Source organism: Macaca thibetana, chromosome 13, assembly GCF_024542745.1.
Source record: "Macaca thibetana thibetana isolate TM-01 chromosome 13, ASM2454274v1, whole genome shotgun sequence".
Taxonomy (NCBI): Eukaryota; Metazoa; Chordata; class Mammalia; order Primates; family Cercopithecidae; genus Macaca; species Macaca thibetana.
Window position 1 is genome coordinate 26,545,613 of NC_065590.1, and position 18,923 is coordinate 26,564,535.

Genomic DNA, 18,923 nt, shown 5'->3' on the forward strand with positions numbered 1-18,923 from the left:
ACTCCTGCATGGGAATGGTACCTCCAATGGGGGATAGCATCTGCCCAAATGCACAGCTTACAAAATGAAAAAAAAATTAACACAAAAAGCAGAAGAATTGGAGTAGCATCAATGGAGTCATATTATTAATTTTTCCCAGATCTAGACAAGATGTAAGTTATGACAATCATAGCCAAGATTCTGGAGGGGAGCAGTTCTTAAGGCTATGAATATAATGGGGGTTGGGAAGAAAAAGTGGGGACCCTCACTCTTTTCTCAAGCCAATCCATCTTTGGTCTGTCATTGGCTGGAGACCACCCTGCCCTTTTGGTTTTTGCTAGCGAAAACTAGCTGGTCATCATTGCTCGGGAATATAACCCTTTATCTGGGAGATAGCAGAAGTAGTGAAGGGAGGGAGAGAGGATGGGAGCATAGTGGGTATCCTGAAAGAGATGCCTTCTCCCCATTTCCCATCACAGAGAACACTTGTAAAGACAACTAGCAGTTATGGTCTTCTCCAACAAGCTAGGCTTTCTGAGTATCTCTATTATCGGAAAGGTAGTGCTTTGATGTGCAACCCTATTTCTCAATCGACTTATCTCTGTAATCAGTTTCTTTGGAATGTCATGTTGTGGCGAATTAGATGTCAAACACACCAGGCTGAATTGGAGAGTATTTAAACCCATACGCTTCGATGGCATTAAAATGAGCCCTGGCAATCAAATGGAGGCAAGAGAATTTGACAGACAGCAAACACAAATCCTGCCACATGAGTATGTCTGGCGTGGTACCACATGCCCGATGTGATAATGAATACCTAATGTGCTGACACATTCGTGGCTGCTCTGCATTTGATTCACCTCAGTTGTGGCAGACTCAGCCTCGTTAGATAAAAGGGCTGCACTTCTTCTTTGCACCATTCACTGGCCCGTGGAAATGGACTGTTTTCACAAACTGCTAATTCTGAAAGCCTTTAGTGGATGGAGCCAGTGTACGGGAAAAAAAAAAAAAAACCCATACAGTTTAAAGGCATGCTCTGAATTTGCTAATAGGCATGCATGGTCCTTTTGGAACCAAAATAGAATTTTTGATGAAGTACCTTGTGGCAAATCTGAAATATTAGCCTGGGGGCCCCAACAAGACATAATTCACTCCACGGGTGAGAACAAATCTCATTTCCACATCCATTCCTCTAAACTCATTACTGACCCCGGGGGAAAATGCTATCCTGGAGCAAGTTTTAATAAAGACACTGGTGGTGCCGTTGCTATAGTACTAAATGCAATAATGAGCAACAAGCCTCTTGGTGGCAATGGACCCCCTGGACCTGTGGAGACCCCGGAAGGCAGCTTCTGAAGGCCTTAACACACCACCCAGAGCAGAACACAGTGTCCAGAAAAGATTTCATTACTTTATGTGATAATTTGTCACATAAGACTCACTCTGGCTTAAATGGCCTGATTGTCAGCTTGCTTTCAAATGAACAATTGCTGAGAATAATTTATTTTAAATTAATTTCAACTGAAAAGAAAGAAAAAAGTAGATGCAGTTGGGAAATTAAGAAAATGATTTTGTCAGAAAGATCTAGATTCAAATTTCAGATCCAGGACACATTTTATTACCTCCTTAGGGCTTAATCTCTCCCACTAGAAGTAGTCTCTTAGCTAAGTACAAGTTATCTGTGGGCATGGCCTCTGCCTTTATTGTTTCCTGTTTTATTCCCAAATGCTTTGCCATATAATGATGCTCAATGGATACTGTTAAGTAGATCTACTTTAAAGGATTATTATGAAGACTAGGAAAGTGAACATATGTAAAACTTTTGGCAACTTGCTTGGCACAAGGTAGCTCCACAATGAATTCAGAGCATATTCACTGCTATTATAAGACCACAGGCAGAAAGGCCACAAGAAGGGCTTAGAATGGAAAATCCAAACAAATGAAGAAGTTTGACAACTACTGTGGTTCTGGTAGGAAGGGGCCAGACTCAAGGAGTTGAAGGAAGTGTTCTATGGAAGAACATGGCAGGGAGGGGTGCAGGACACCTTGAAAATGCCAGTGGGTACTTCGGAAGAGCCATAAGCCAGTTATAGCAGGTGGGAGGTCATGCTTGCTAATCAATCCTCAGCTTTAACAAGAAGATTGGAAAGTTTCCCTGCGTTTCCAGAGTGGATCTATATCTAGGCAGGTACTGTCAAATGAAAAACTGAAGCTTGTGACTAGGGAACATACATACTCAGCCATTCCCCTATGGACAGTCACTTTCCTGCCACACACAAATATGCCCTTTTACCTCACACAGCTTGAAGTCACCACATCAAAATTTCCAATGTCGCTTCCTCATTCAGGACAGAGAAAAGTTCTCAGGAGGGAAGTACAAATGTATCTGGAAGCACACCCTATCCTGACTTGTTAAGGTGGGGATTCTCCTTACTTCCCGCTGCATCCTAACACAGCCCGTCCGTTTCAGTCTGGCCAATCTGTTCCCTACATCCTCTGTGACCATAGGATGACTTCCTTATTCCCATGTGCCTGCTCTTTGACCAAAACTACATATTCTTTAAGTCTGAAATAATCTATACAACCTTTCCATTCATTAAGAGAGAGAGAAAATGAGAGCATCCTGGTGCAATGGGATCATTCTACGTCTCCTCTCAGTCTTTACCACACTCTTTCATTTGCTTCTACAGAATATGAGAATATTCTCTAAGTGTTTATAACAGACATCTTATTTCCTCAAACAAAACGTTACTTCTCCAAAGCAGGAACTCCTTGTTGCATATTTTTTCATGAGCTGAACACCAGGCTGGTTATTCACCCAAACGATCCAGCAAATACCTATCAAATAAAGGTTGAAAGGAAGTCAGCAGATACCTGCTTCATATCACATGGACAGGGGCAAACAGAGTTTGTGTGAGTCTCAGGAACTTTCTGCAAATATTTTCAGTAAATATTATACACAAAGTAATCAAAAGGAATACCAACTGCATTGTACAAACTTACATATAAACATATACAGTCATAATGACACTCCATAATGACATTTTGGCCAATGACGGACTGCATATATGACCATAATCCCATAAGATTGTAATGGAACATATATAGAAACCTGATACATGGTCCTTGATATTGGCATTGCAGATCAAGTAGGGAAAATGACTTATATTCAGTAATGGTGCTGGGACATTTAGTTTTCCATATGAAAAATTTATACAATTAAAAAAACCATGCCATCTAGGTTTGTATAAGTACATTCTATGATGTTTGAACAACAATGAAAACACATTTCTTAGAACATATCCTGTCAATAATGGAAGCATGACTGTCATCAAACATACTCAACATGCACAAATACAAACACACCCCTCACTCACACACCACTTAGCTTTTCTCACAGGCAAAATTCCTAAGCAGCCTCTGATTTAACGTCTGGCTGTAATCAACTTTTGTAAGCCGGGGCTGCCCGTAACCAGCAAAGCCACTTGGGAAAGAGTCTGCAGTCTCTGTAAGAAGATCAGGGCTGACCCACTCCAGCCACTAGGGTTGACTTTCTGGACTACCTGCTGCTGCAGCTGACTGCTCCCAATCTATTCCCCTCCAAGCTGTCCTTCCTGCTCAGTGGGTCTCTCAGTCTGGCCCCTCAGCCCAGCCGTTCCCGTATGGAGAGTCACTTTCCTGCCAGACACAAACATGCCTTTTTACCTCCCAACTTGAAGTCACCACATCAAAGGTTCCAATGCTGCTTCCTCATTCAGGACAGAGCAAAGAAGGCGTTGTTATTGGCCCTTTAGTGAGGAACTGATCATGCTTCCCTGACAAAGACAGATAATGACAAAACCCAAAAAAGCAATCCATCTGCTCTCTGATTGCTGGGATTAGAATGTGGGTGAGCGAGGAGACAGGGACAAAGAGTTTGTTTCCATAAAGAACAGAATGGAGAATCCAGAGAGTTCTCCTCATCACTCCAGAATTATCAACTGTTCACTTCTCATTTCATATTAACTGTGAAATGCATCTAACAGTGAGTGTTAGATAAGCTATCCATATTAATAAGTGAACATTTCCAGGCATCCGAATTGTGGAAAAACAGATAACGTAACATAAAAAAAAAAAATATTTATATAAAGCAGGGAAAGGAATTCTAGCTGATATGGTTTCCCACACTGAGCAAACGGATACATGATTATCATAAAGCTGAAAGAAGGAAGTCTTGGGCATACGTTACAGCTAAAGTCAAAGCAGGAGTGCAGATAGGAAAGCAGGAAAGAACAATTAGGGAATTAATTAAATAAAGCTCTGTTTATACTTCTATTGTCAGTGCTAATTATTTGTGGGTTTGAAGTAAGCTCCCCTGTCTTCATTAGTGGTTGTCAGTGAATGATAACATACTTGGATTTCCACACGTCCTGGTTGTTTCCAAGGATTGTATTTGCAGTGTCAGCTCACATTTTCACATGATGACAGTAATAATCAAGAAACCCATACTCACTAAAGCTAATCTTGCTTTTTTTTTTTTTTTTTTTTTTTTGGTCTTAAATAAGAGGTATGTAACTGTTTCCTTGCTCCACACTTTAGCCTCTGTCTAGTTGCTGGTATATCAAGGTAACAGCTCTTCAACTTTGAAGAAGCCATGATGGTTAGGTTCTTTGGAAGAGGACGAGTTAGCAAGAGTTCCCTCCACGTGGCATTTGCAGACCACCAAATCCATTCCCATCCTCTGTCCCTCCCATGTCCCTGCTCAGGCCTTCCTGATGCAAGTAAGTGCCTCTAGGCAGGAGATCTGTTTGCAAATCTGTAGGAAGCCTTACAATGAGTAATTGGTGACAGAATCTACTTGCTCATGCCTGTGATCATTAACTTTTCCTTTAATAAAAGAGTAGCAACTATTCTTTTCTGTTGATTTCTTACAGCTGCCCTCAGAGTTACACTCAGAGAGTAGCATGTGTTTGAACTTCTGCAATACTGTAGGAGTTATGAGGATCTAGCTGGTAGAAGGGGTGGGAGTGGTGGGGGCAAAGACTAGAAGGAGAGAAAATAAATGTCATCAGCAGTAGTGCCTTAGGAACACACCTAGAGAGAGAAACGAGGTTTCTAAAAAGCAAATAAATTAGGGGGCTAGGCACAGTACTTTTGATAACTGAGATAAAGTGTGTAAAAGGGAGGGAGGAATGGAAGAGAAGAGACTGCAGAGAGACCAAAAATCACAGTGTATGAGAAATCTGACACAATTTCACTCCTGGGTGCTCTTTTTTTTGGCCAATAACTCAGATAATCCAATCAAACCCCTCTTTCTTTAAAGCTAGAACTGGAAAAATTGACATTTTGTTTCTTTTGAAGATTTTTTTCCTTAAATGGAAAGTTTTCTGTGGTACACCTTATTTTAGAATCTCTATCTTCTCCCCCTCTTTTTTTTTTTTTTTTTTAAAGAAAATTAGAACTATTGGCTAATTTGTGATTTTGTTATTTCTAGGCACATTTTGATTGGCCTTCACAGTCAGATGCTAATGGAGGCGATTCCATCGGCAGAGGGATGGATCCACTTACCCATATCACCCTGAGCAGTACATAAAGATGAACTTCTCGGGGAGAGGCAATGGGGGCAGGGATGGCAGAGGACAACATCTTCTAAGTATAGAAATAGATAAAATGACAAGAAGACTAGAGTTGCCATCTGCTGGAGGATGGAAAGAATGACATTTGACACTGTTTGCAAGAGCAAAGCTAAACTCATTAGTAAAAATAATAAATCTCCATGTGCTGTGTACTGCCAGTTAAATAACACAAATTTATAGCAGTATCTTATTATTTCAGCATGGCAGTTTTTGGATAATGCTGAAAATACACGGAGGTAGTAAAACAATAGCATCCATTTTCCCTAATTTGTACTCTGCCTACTCTTAGAAGGGTTGATGAATATTGCTTTATTCCCTTTCAAATGCCAACAAGTTCCTTCAACGTGTATTTCTCACTTTCACCACCGTGACTTTGAAAATGATGATGGGGTTTCTTCTATGAGTATGCCTAGTCATTGCTTCCAGATTTTCTTTCTGCTTATGTAACATGACCAAATGCATGAAGCTCACTTAGGTTCAATATAAAGACCGCTGGACGGAGAATCAGAAGGCTGGGGTTGATAATCTGTTTGCCCACCAGCTACCAATGCAACTATAAACCAATCACTTTACTACTCTGGGTCCTGGCATTTTAAACTGTAAAATTATAAATGCTATGGAGGATGGGCTACAAAATCTAAATGATCTCTAAGGTCCTTTTTAGCTCTCAAATTTTGCAAATCTATAAGCATTTCAAACTCATGTAGCACTTATAACATGAATATTCAAGCTAACTTCTCATCATTGCTTCTACTGAATGCAGCAAAACTGTATCTAATGGCCTGATTAATCAGCCATAACCATCTTCTTTGCCAGTGAAGGGAAAAAAATGTTTTACCCCTTCTCATATTGTAGAGAAAGAGGTAGTTATTTAAACTTGATTTCTCTGATGCTGTTTTTGTTATGGTGAGTGACATAACAAAGTTCTCTGATCAGGAAAAATATAAAACAAAAAACAGCTTTAAGAACCACAGATTTAGAATGGCAAGTAACCTCCAAGACCAAAAGTGGAAACTGAGGTTAAAGGATTCACCTATACTTGAATATCTGGTTTGGTGCCAAAGTGGATTAGATCATTTAATTGGCAAATACTTCCTCACCTGAAAGAAACTCATCATCCTTCTTTCTGTAGCTATAAATCCTGCAAATCTACAGCATCCAAGTCAGGTATCTCCTCCTCTCTAATCAATTCTTGTCCCCTTCAGCCTACAGTGATTCTTCCCTCTTCTAGAAACACTAGTGTTCAATGTCTGAAAAACCTCACTTGGCAAGTGACATTGTCTTTCATTCATTTATTCATTTGACAGATATTTAATGAACATATTTTTAATGCCTTGCATTCTTCTAGGTGGGACCGAAGCATTAAAACCCCTGTTCTCATGAAGCTTATATTTTAGTGAGGAAGTGGGAGAAATATATATACGTAGGAAAATAATATCCAGTAGTAATATGTGCCATGACAGAACATTAAAGCAGGTGCTATGATAATGATCTGATGCCTTCTTTAGATGGAGTGGTCAGGGAAGAGTTCTCTGAGGTAGTGACTCTAAATTGAAACTTGAGTGATGAAAAGGAGATGGCTATGCAAAGATGTGAGGAAAGGCATTCATAAAACAGATCCAGCATGGGGGGGGATCAAAGGAAAGAGTGAGTCTGGAATAAAATCAATAAGAGACATAGCAACAGCAACATGAGGGGAGGGAGGTGGTCAAGGTCCAGATGATTTGAAGTCTCAAGGTCATGCCAAAAAAGGAGTATTTTATTCCAAGCATTCTGGGAAATCACTTGAAGCTAAGAATTTGTTCTCTTTTCATGTAAATCAGTCTCCCCCACATCCAAGAATTAACATCTTACCTTTTAAAAATTTCTCACAATTCCTAGGTCCTCCAAACCTTTTTACATAAAAGGCTTTTTAATAAATAGCTGCTGGCTGATTGTGTTGTACATGAAATCTTTAAGTTAGTTAATAGTTTAAGTAGGGGCTTAACCCCTAGAGGATCAGAGGTCATGATGATTGCAGCCCTCGACCTCAAATTCACAGAAAGGCTCAAGAAATGAGCTCAGCGTGGAGACAGAATATCCTGACATCGCCTGTGACTCGACTCTGAGACTCGTGAAATGCCTCACACTGCGAGCAGCGGCCCACGAGGATCCAAGAGAGCCCCTTTGTCAACTCCTTCAAAGCAAAGAAAATCACCTAACTTTGGAGAGGTTCTGACAGTCTTTATACCCATGCATCACATAGATTTAATTGAAACTTTGCAACAGGTAAATTTGTAACAATTCATAGTTTTCATGCTCAAAAGAGTATCTTTGTGTAAAACAGCAGCCTGAATAATGGGGGGTAGGGAGAAGATTAATTCAGAGAGGTTATTCGTTTTATTCTCTCTTGATGCAAGCCCCATTTTTACATGCTTTTCTTTTGACTATAGGGCAATCTTTAATTTCAGCTTTAAGGGAAGCTTAAGGAGGTCATTAAACATTATGAAAACTGAAATATCTCTAACGTTAGCTGAGAGTAACCTGACTTGTTTTTTCATACTGAGCTCTAGAAAAGGCAAATTCCTTGTAAAGAGTTAGGGTGGAATATCCTGCTCCACCCACCCCTAGTGGTCTAGGAGTCCTCTAAGCTATCATGGGAGGAATTTGTGGCTTGAAACCCAGACAGATGCTAGAAACTTTTAAATCCTGATATTCATGGTGCTAAAAATACATGTGGATTCACTAATAGAAAAAGAAGGAGGAGGAGGAGGAGGAGGAGGAGGAGGAGGAGAAAAAGAAAGAAAAGAGGAAGAAACACAAAGAAACTGATTAAGAAAATGAGATGATGAAAGTACAGAGAGAAAGAGAAGAGGAGCTGGCAAGAGAGAAGGTCAATAAGATGCCGCATGGGGGCAGAGACCATAACCTTCCAAGCATCTAGGACAGTGTCTGACACACAACAGATGCTTAAAACGTTGGGGGAGGGAGGAAAATACATGGGAAAATAAAAGAGGAGTTGTATTTGTGAGACCGCAGGCAAACAAGGATGCAAGAGAGAAGAGGAAAAGCGAGAAATGAAGGGGAAGAAAGAAAGGAGATCTTGGCGATGATTCCCACATCTGGATGCATGTCAGAAACACCTACGGAGACCACCTCGAAACGCAGATTCCCAGGTCTGTTCGGAGCACTATTACATCAGAAGCTTGGAGTAGGGTTGGGTTCTAACCCGAGTCTAACAAGTCAAAACCAAAAGCTCTCGCCAGGGGATGCTATGTGCTGTGATTTGGGAACCCCACTGAGCTACACGAAAAGAAAAGAAAGGTGCGACCAGTGTGCAGTGACAGAGCCGGTGCCAGCACTGACCCTGGTCACAGGGCACCTGGGGGACCACCACAGGGCACGCACTTCTCTTCAAGAAGACGGCTCACCTTCGAGAACTAGAGTTCCTCTCCGATTAATACCCGTTCCCCCTTTTGCCAAATTATAATTGTTCCCAAATTATATACCTTTCAGTGATGCCTGGAATGACAAGGGGTGGGCTACAAAAGCATGGGAAGGCGGCGTTCTCTTTTGCCCATGGCACAGGTTAGAGAAATAGCTCCGCCTAGGCCGCGCCGTCTTGGATGTCCAGGTGGCCCTGGTTGATTTTGGAGTATGACCCCCGAGTGGCAACGAGTGAGAACACAATCTCTCTCACATACTGAGGGAGGAACTAGCAAAAGTGACTGGGTTTTGGATAATGGACAAGGCGGCACTGGCACCCATCTCCCCAGACACGCGTTTCCGATCGTCATGGCAACGCACGCGGCGTCGGAGCTGTGGCCGGGGCAGCGCATCTGTGCCTGGGCCAGGCTGGCGCTTGGGGCCCAGCGGCCTCCGCCGCCGCGCGCGGTCCCGGAGCTGCAGGAGCCCGGGGGCGGCAGGCAGCCCCGCGGGCAGCGTAGCCGCCCAAGCAAGGGAACAATTGCCTCTCGGGATTAAGTCTACGTGGGCTCCAATTGTGTGTTACTATGACAATGGTAAATAGGTTCACTGGCTTTCAGGGAAGTGGCTCCGTGCAGAGTGAGCTAAGGAAGGCACAATTTCTCTCCAGTTCAGCACACCTATACCCATTCATGGGTCTGTTTTCATGCCACATAAAATGAGGAGCTTAGGCAAGCCACTGTATTACTTAGTTTTAATCACTGGGCATTTTATTGACAGTGACCTACACTGAGTTTGATTTAGTGGCTCCAACTAATAAAAGCCTGGTAGTAGACTAGAAAGAAGAAAGTTAAGCACGCTTATCAGATGGTAATTAATTTGCTCTCTAGAAAGAAAAAATATGAGCTAAATGTTTTGATAAAGTAGTTCTATGAATGTACCAGGAATGTCTCAAACCTCATCTTAAAAAATACACCCACATTTAAAATCATGTTTTGTTCTGTTGTTGCTTCTTCCGCAGGAGGAATAACCACCCTACCCTGAAACCTAATACACCTTTTTAAAATAAATAAATAAATACAGAGAATCTTCTTCCAGAAGGGCTATAGCTTTTCCTAGAGTATAGATTACCTACCATGCCAGAGCCAGTCTCGCAAAACATGTTAGCAGAAATAAGGTATTGATTAAATATAGTCACAGTAAAGACTACACTTACATTAATATTTCCCACTACTGGTGATTTAGCATTTATCATTCATCAGAGTCCACAAGTATATGCATGCATGCATTCACAAAAACGAAACCTTGCCATAATTAACTGGTTGTAGCATATATAGACTTTTGATATATCAGAAAAGACAGATTGTTTAAGCCCACCATGGTAGGCTTTTTTTAAAAAAAAAGATTTATTCCAACTTTTCCTGGTTGTAGTTCATTTGTGTACATTTTATGAATTCATACAACACAAATTATTTTAAAATATGCTGTTCAATAAAGAAATAACAGATTCAAGACAAATCACTGGCTCTAACCTACTTCTTTCACTTCATCTCAATGTGTACTTTCCCCAGCATCTGTACTCTGTTCAATATACACTGTACTGGGAGTGTTTCTGTTCCTACCAGTTAGACTTCATCCAGAACCTCCTCACCACCAGTCAAGCCTGGATCTTAACACCCTTTTCCTAGTGCCATCTCTCCACGATAGAAAATCTCTAAACCCTCTCATTGAAACCTCCAAAACCTCTCAAATTTCCTTTTTTTTTTTTTTTTTGTTTTCCAGGAGGCCTTTCCATTATAATCTACACACTAAATGTTTACTTGAGGGTTATCAAGTTCTTCCATGTTATATCCATCATTAACTTTTCTTATATCATTTCTTTCAGTCATTTTTACATGCGGGTGTCAGAGAACCTATCAGGTCAAAAAAGTTATATCCAAATATCTGTGCCATCTAGCATGTTTTTAAAACCTTAATAAATATTTCATTATGTGAATAAACATTAATATTGGCACACTATGGCGGACTGATTTGCTTAACTGAATTTCCAGAGTTATTCTTCTTCTCTGCCCCCACTTAAAGACATCACCACCCTAATAAAATGTAGAGACATATTTTGGTTACACATTAAAACTCATTCAACTTTTAAAAAATTGAGGAATAATTGGACACATGTAAATATGGACTATATATTAGATAACATTAAATAATTGTCATTAATTTGCTAGGCTGCAATGACAACATTGTGGTTATGTAAAAAAGCTTTTTAAAATATATACATAAAATATTTAAGCATAAAATATTATGAGATCTGTGATTTACTTTAAAAATGACAATGCCAAAGTGGCAAGATATTAATCATTCTTAAGTCTAATATTAATAATTAAGTCTAAGTCTAATCAAGTAAATTTTTAAGGTTGCCTCTCTTCATTCCACACTTGATATTTAATATGAAATGAAAGTAAGGGTTTCTCCACATGGCAATCATCGGGGGTGAATTCAAATGGTCTGTTCCTCACCCAGTTACTCTATGAGGCAAGAAGCTGACTGTATCACAATTCGGAGAAGGTGAAGGCTCAATCCTAGAGACAGGTACAAGAGCTGCTGAAGTCAGAAGAGAAAAGCAGAGGTGGGTTAAACATTAAGGCTTTTTCTAATATAGATCTTCACTTTGGGAAAATGTGGTTATTTGGCCAAATAGAAGGTGAAATGGCAATTCTATAAGCAGGTCTACTATTTTAGCAGTGGTCCTTACAAAAGTGACAAAAACAATAAAATTATCTCATAGCTGTAGAATGTACCTGTGGAACCAACTGTGTATGTATCATTTTATGTTTATTTTCTTAAAAGTTTTGCTATAAGGCAAGACTATTAATCCTGTTTTTTAGATGAAGAAATTTAGGTTCTAACAGTAACTTTACATTTATTGTTGAGTTGTTTAAAAATATTACCTGGATGAAAAATAATGTCCAGAATGAAAGCAATCGCTAAATGTCAGAATCAGAACAAGATTATTCTCTGACATTCTTATTATTACTTTATAACATTCCATTCCTCTCTTATCTGCTCCCAAAATAGTTGGATAAAAAACCTTGTCTCATTTCCTACCAGCAGGCTGCAGGAAGGGACACTCTCACTTTTACAGAAAGGCTCAGTCTGTGAATGGTTACTGTCTTTATACAGAACATCAAATATTTCTTTAGGACTTTTGAATATGTCTTATTTTAACCCTCCTGACACCACTTCATTTAGGTGGGTGGTAAATGCCATCTAGTTTACTTTATAACTCAAGAATTCTTATTACAGCTGGGATGGGGTGCTACGTGGGAATAGAATCAGGGTAAAAAGCAGAATTGTGGAACTGGAGACCCAGATACAGTCTCACTATATCCATATCACCAAAGTCACAAAGTATGGCTTTTCATTTGCAGCCCTTAGATATTTTGGGAAAAAAAAAAAAAAAAACTCATCAAAGTAAACAGTACTTTGTTCTCCATGTTGGTTGAAGAATATCCTGAGTGGTGTACTTGGATCTGGAAAAGATTTCTAAAGCCTTTGCAATGTTCACAACAACTATACAAGAGATATACTGTTCACCATATTATGTAATTAAACAAATCCCGTTTGGGTCTGGAGATGTGGCCAGTTTGGCAATATGCCAGTCTCATTTTGTTGAACAACTATTTAATTGTTTGAAATAAAAACAACAACAACAACAAAACTGGTTGGTATCCATCAGCCCTTGCTAGGTAATTATATTCCAAATTGGTAGACATCCTTCAAATATCAATTATATTAAAATTAGTTGATGAATTTAAATTCTTTTAGAAAATTATGTTTTTCTAAAGTGAGTACTTACCCCATAGGGTTATTAGTATCTGAATATAGTTAACCTGTGCATATGGTCAAAGGAATTCAGAAGACCATTTAAATAGAGTTGCAACTAGGCCAGGCTCCCATCTGTGATGGGGTTTGATAAAGGGTGAGATTCTCTCTTTGATAATATCTTCTAAAGCACAGAGATAAACCACTAGCATCTTATCTTTTTAAAATTATCAGTTATGGATTATTCCAACATACACTAAAACCTCTTCTAGGATAATTCTGATACTGCCAATGTTGACTGTCTAGTGTAAGGTGTAGCACCCTAGGAAGGCAGAAATAGAGAATTGGCTTACTAAGGGACTATCTCTTGTCTGCATTGCTCTTGGGCTTGGAAAGAATCCTAACCTAACACTCTGTTTAAAGGCCCAACTTCACAAAAAAGGTCCATTATGATTTTTCAATAATTTGTTTTTAAATTTACTCTGTCTCAGTCTATAAGCCAGGGACAATGTTACATTTCAGTTAGAAAACCACCCACCACATAAATAAGTTAAAAATAAACGCCTTTGAAACAAGTTTTGTATTGCATGTTCCCTTCACTTTCCAGACCTTGTTAGGTATTTTAGAATTCATGAGTCCATGAATGCCAGAGCTCAACAGGATCTTAGACATTCTCAAACCCAACTCCCACTCTTTATATAGAGGAGGAATTTACCCCCAAAATTACTAGTAAGTGGCAAAACCCAAATCTAAACATAAATATCCCAACTCTATCTTCACTGCACCAGGAAGATAACCTGGACTTTGCTCTTGAGAAATTTCAACCTAGAAGACATAAAGTAAAACAGGGGAGGAGGGGTACACAGAAACAAACACAGAGCAGTTTAAGGCAGTAAATTTAAATTTTCTTGCAATTTAAGACAGCAAATTTAAATTTACTTAAATTGCTCTCTTAATTTTAGATAAGTAACATCTCAAAGAAGGAGGGGATTCATATGGACTTCTGGGAGTACAATTCTCCTACTAGTGAGTTAACTCTTCAAAGAAGAGACTATTATCTAAAATATTTTATATACCTTAGCACTTAGCACAGTTAAGAAAACAGAGTAAGTACCCACTGCATGATTGAAGAATGGATGGGTGAATACGTGGACATACGGATTTGTGGGGGTGGATGGGGAATAGTCTGGAGTGAGAATGGGAGCCCTTAGAAAGAAGGTGGAAATTAATAGGAGTTAGAATCAGAGTGACAATGCAGAGACTAGAGAATATGGAAATAGGCATTATTTATTTAGAGGTTCTTGAGGAAAACAACCGGCTTGAAGCAGAAGATGCTTACTAGGAAGTAGCAGGTGATGTATCCGGACACTGCCATCTGAGCATCATGAAGCTGATGATTGCCTATTCCCATGACTTCAATGAGTTATGTTTAGATTGGTGTTGTAGTGCAGGGAGAGTTTGAGAAACTTGTTAATGAAGCCAGACTCCCACATACAAAACGAGATGTCTGAATGTGTGTGGTTGTCGGTATTCTGTTCTGTTCTTTTTCTACGCAAACAGCAACAGATGGTAGAAGGGGGCCGACAGGAGTGGGAATCCAGGAGGAAAGTTTGAATTGCCCCATCCCGCCTCTTGCTGGGTCTAAACCTTGGCGAAAGGAAGATTTTAAAAGAGTCAGGTTTGGCTTTTACAGAGTTAAAACGTTGACTGGTATCCAGCCTTTTAAATTGTTCTATAAAAGGGTCTAGGAAATGCAGAAAAATCACTTTATATCATCAATACCAGCTGTGTTAAGGCACGTAGCTTAAGTTTACTGTGCCTTGATCTCCTTTTGTATATTCTGAAAGTGGTAGGACCTCATAGAATTGTGATGAATAAATGGAATTAATATATTAAAGTGCTTTAATTTAGTTCCTGAGACAGAGTAATGAATCACTTTATAAGGTCTAGAGGAGGTTATAAGGATGCTGGTGAATGTTTGTCAACATTTATAAAAATGTGCATGGATTCTTTAAGAAAGCATATCTTGTATTCAAAATTCTCCTTCCCATCTCTTCATCCCCCTCTCACTCACTTGAGCACACTAGCCATTTTACAGTCTCTTGGACCAGGTTTGTTTTAGTCTCCGGGCCTTGGCACCTTCTGTTCTCTCAGCTTGGTATGCATATCTCACAGCACGTTAAATGGCTGCCCCTTGCTCATCATTCAGGTGTCATCTCAAATACCACCACCTCAAGGAAGCCTTGCCTACCAGTAGATAAAGCAGGTCCTGGCCCTCAATTTCTCTCTTCCATATGGTCCTATTTAATTTTCCCTTTATCAGGACCTAAGATTATCTTAACCTATTTGCTTACAAAGTTGCTCAGTTTTGTTCCCCACTGTATCCCCAGACCTAGAATATGCCTGCATATGTTAAGTACTCAATAGATATTTGTTAACTATTGATTGGCTGGCTAATTGATTGACAAGAACAGGACCTCAAAGCATATACAGTTAAAAGAACATCAGTTATAGCTTCAAAGAAGTTGTCCCATTTTGGGAAGAGAATATGGCAAGGAAACATCACACAAAACAACAGCATTCGGTTTTAATGCAAAATTGCTTTTTCTCTCTCTTTCTGTTGAGACTTAAGGTAAAAGGCAAACTAGGTGAGACCAGCAGCCGGCACATGCCAGATGCTTAAATTGTGTTGGTCTTATTAATTGTATAAAATCTTAAAGAGTATCCCGAGACTTGCACATGTTCTAGAGATATTTAAACTGTAGACTAAAGGTTGGAGAATCAATCTTTGAACCTTCAGAAAATCAAGGTCCAGTTAAGTAATGGTTCAGAAATGTAAAAGGTCAGTTTAAGTACATGCCTAGCTGTTTCTACTTCTTTTAAAATTTCTCTAATATCTGAATGGTGCTGCCTGGTTAAATACAATATGTTTTAAATATTTATATACTGTCATCTTAATTTTTAAATTTTCATTTTTTGAAAAAAGGCACAAGACAATTGAGCATAAAAATGTTATATCCTCTCTCTCTAGCTATTCACGCTGTGAAGCAACCTGTTTTACTGTATAAACCTGTGTTTGTTCTGTTTCAATTGTGCAGAAGGAAACAGTTCTGGCACCTTTAAAAATCAAAGATCTATCACTCAACAGGAGAAGATAGCAATTCTAAGAAAGGGAATTATGAGAAATAGCAAAAAGATACAGTGCTTCTAAAACCTTAGTGGGCTTATGAATCACTTGGAGATTTTGTAAAAATGTAGATTCTGATTTATTACAGCGGGTCTTGGGTGGGGCCTGAGATTCTGCATTTCGAATAAGCTATAGTGATACCTGCACTGCTGGTCCTCAGTGTTTATGGATGATACTGTTAGGGTCATATAGCTTGAGAAATAAAAATCACTTTAAAGCATTACAGTTGTAATAATATTAAGCCACTACTGCTGCTGTACTTAAATCTGCAAAAACAACTATAAGTTCTTCCCATCCCATCAAGAGGTGGAGCCTATTTCTCCACTCCTTGATTCAGGCTGACCATGTGATTGGCTTTAGTTAACAGACAACAGCAATTTGCCATATGGTGAGACTTGAAAAGTGTTTGTGCACTGGGACTTCTCCTTCGCTGCTCCTGGAACCCTGCAATCACCATCTGATTGCACCAGAGCTAGCCTACTGGAGGATGAGGTGACATGTGGGAGAGAACTCAGATATCCCAACCTAAAGTTAGTTGAGTCCCAGCCAACAGGCTGCCAATTGCCATCCCTGTGAGTGAAGCCATCCTGGATTGTCCAGTCTTCCACTAATTTTCCAGTTGATCATGGACACTTGAGCGAGCACCACAGCATTCATTCAACCTGGTCCACACAGAAGTTGTACTCAGCCAACACATATTGCCAGAAACTAAAGTGATTGTTGTTTTAACCACCATGTTTTGGGGTGTTTGTTGCTGCCTTTTTCATTTTGATTTTGCTTTTTATGCAGCCTAAAGTAGGAACAGATATCTAAAGAAGGAGCAGTCAAAAGTCTGAGTTATTGGTGCACAATGCAATTTGTGCTTATGATTATTTTTCCTCCTTTTCTTCAGTCTATAGGGTGGGATTTTTGCCCTGGCATAGTAGAAATTGATATAGGTATTTATTGCAATAGCATTTTAACTATTTTCTGTTTTTATAATTCAACTTATTTTTCTTTTGTTTTACTATGTTGAATGTTTCTGCTTAGGGGTTAAGTCACTTGCCCAGATCACACAGCTTCTAAATGGCAGAACACTTTTCAGACTAATACAAAGTCAGAAACTTGAAAATGCGTTCCACAATGTTATTACATGTCTCAAATTCTTCTGCTAAAATGCAAATATAGATTTGCCTCTGAAGGACATGACCTCCAGCCATCACCTTGTTCCATGTTTGAGGAGGAAATATAAGGTCTATCCACAAAGGAATAATCTTACATTGATGTGATATGCCAATGACAAACCCTCTTCAGAAATGATACACTCAACATCAGCTAGTCATTGACATAGAGCCGTTAGGCAGACAGCATCGTCCTTACACGTTCCCTTTGCAGGTTCACTCATGGTCAGGCATCCTCCCCCAGTGTTGGTGATGTTGACCATCCGATGACCTCTCCAAATGTATCAGTCTCAACATATTTTATCTCTTCCACAGCCACATGAAATTCATATTAATGACAGTCCCATGGCCATCCCTATATATTAAAGGCTGCTTGCTATGGACTAGGGGATTGTTTCCTAATTTTACTAAACTGTCCTTCCTATTGAGGTGATCTCTACTTCTTCTGCCCCATCCTATTCTTTGTTGTTGAGAATCATCAGTTAGAGGCTCTGCAAACTGGTATTCCTTAAGCTGAGTACAGTCCACAATATCATTTGTTCACTAACAAAATTCAGTTGTAATAAATTAGAATTCAAATATTTTTAATCAAAATATGCACTTTGTAGGTAACACAAGGTCTTGTTATTCCTCATCTAGCTGCTACCCCTGATATTACTTTTCTAAACTGTGAAAACTTTTGATTGTGCATCAGCTGCTATTCTAATGTTTCTTTCTGGAATTTGCATCTGCTGCCACCACTGTAGCCACCAAGCACGTTCCAGGGACTCCCTGATCTATATGTGCAGCTCTAATGTCTGTTCAGATCTTCACCTGCTCACTCCTGGCTCCAAGTGTGAGTTTAACTGACTTTTACATCCTACTCTTCCTTGCCTCCCTTTCCCCTAGAGCAATCCATTCTAGTGAAATCACCTTTGTTAGAAAGAGGACCACTTAAATGTTTGTCAATCCACTGCAGAGCTATTATTGCACCTACTGCCCTCCCATTTCTAATGTGAACATAACCCGCATAGTATCTAATTGGGAAGATATGGTAGTCTCCCAACTGCTCTCATTGCTTTCAGTATCCTTTCTCCTCCATTCATGTTCAAGGGAGTCATCAGAATTATATTCCTTGCACTCACATTTTGGAAATCATATTTGAAGTTGAAAGTCTTTCCAATCTGGTGCTAAATTCACACTTTGGTCTCCTCTTTTCCTACCCCCTTCTCCCGCATACCTGTGCTCCAGACATGGTATGCATCTCAGAAGTCTTCATATTTTTTTTCACAGACTTTGCCTACTCACTGGAGTGGCCTTCTCTATCCATCCATCTGGTCAATTCATCTTCCTTTCCTGTACCTGAACTTGTTCAATTAGCTAGAAAAATCTCTTCAATCACAGCTCTTGTTTACGTCTCTGCCATAGCATGAATAATATGGGTTTGTTACTCATCACCTCCACTCCAGAACTGTGAACACAGAGGGTAGGGACCACATTTTATCTAACTCTGCTTCTGATTGGGTAAAATTCCATCTGATTTAAAACAAGTGAACAAAAACAAGAATAGCAGCAAACATGTATGTTAAATAATTAGAAATACATTTTCAAGATTCTTGTCAGAGATTAAGGAGTGGTTTCTGAGAGTGAGTGACAGCTTGAATGAAGAGAGAAATGCATCTAACTAGGCAGGTTAGTTTACCGCTGAAGACCTGTTGCTTATGGATGGTGAGGGATTTCCTACAACTAACAGATCTGCAACAGGAGGCCACA

At 39.5% G+C, this 18,923-nt stretch overlaps 1 protein-coding gene across 5 annotated transcripts in view; it reads right to left on the bottom strand.

Moving 5' to 3' along the window:
* The window catches only part of CTNNA2 (catenin alpha 2), a 1,178,402-nt gene that overhangs the window by 326,084 nt on the left and 833,395 nt on the right, over positions 1-18,923 (bottom strand). Inside the window, exon 1 of one of the 5 annotated variants that reach the window (XM_050752973.1) lies at positions 3,685-4,056. The exons of the other annotated variants lie outside the window; for them this stretch is intronic. The gene's annotated coding sequence lies outside the window, so the exon portion shown is untranslated. Of the gene's footprint in view, positions 1-3,684; positions 4,057-18,923 lie in introns of those variants that run through there. 5 annotated transcript variants of the gene reach the window in all.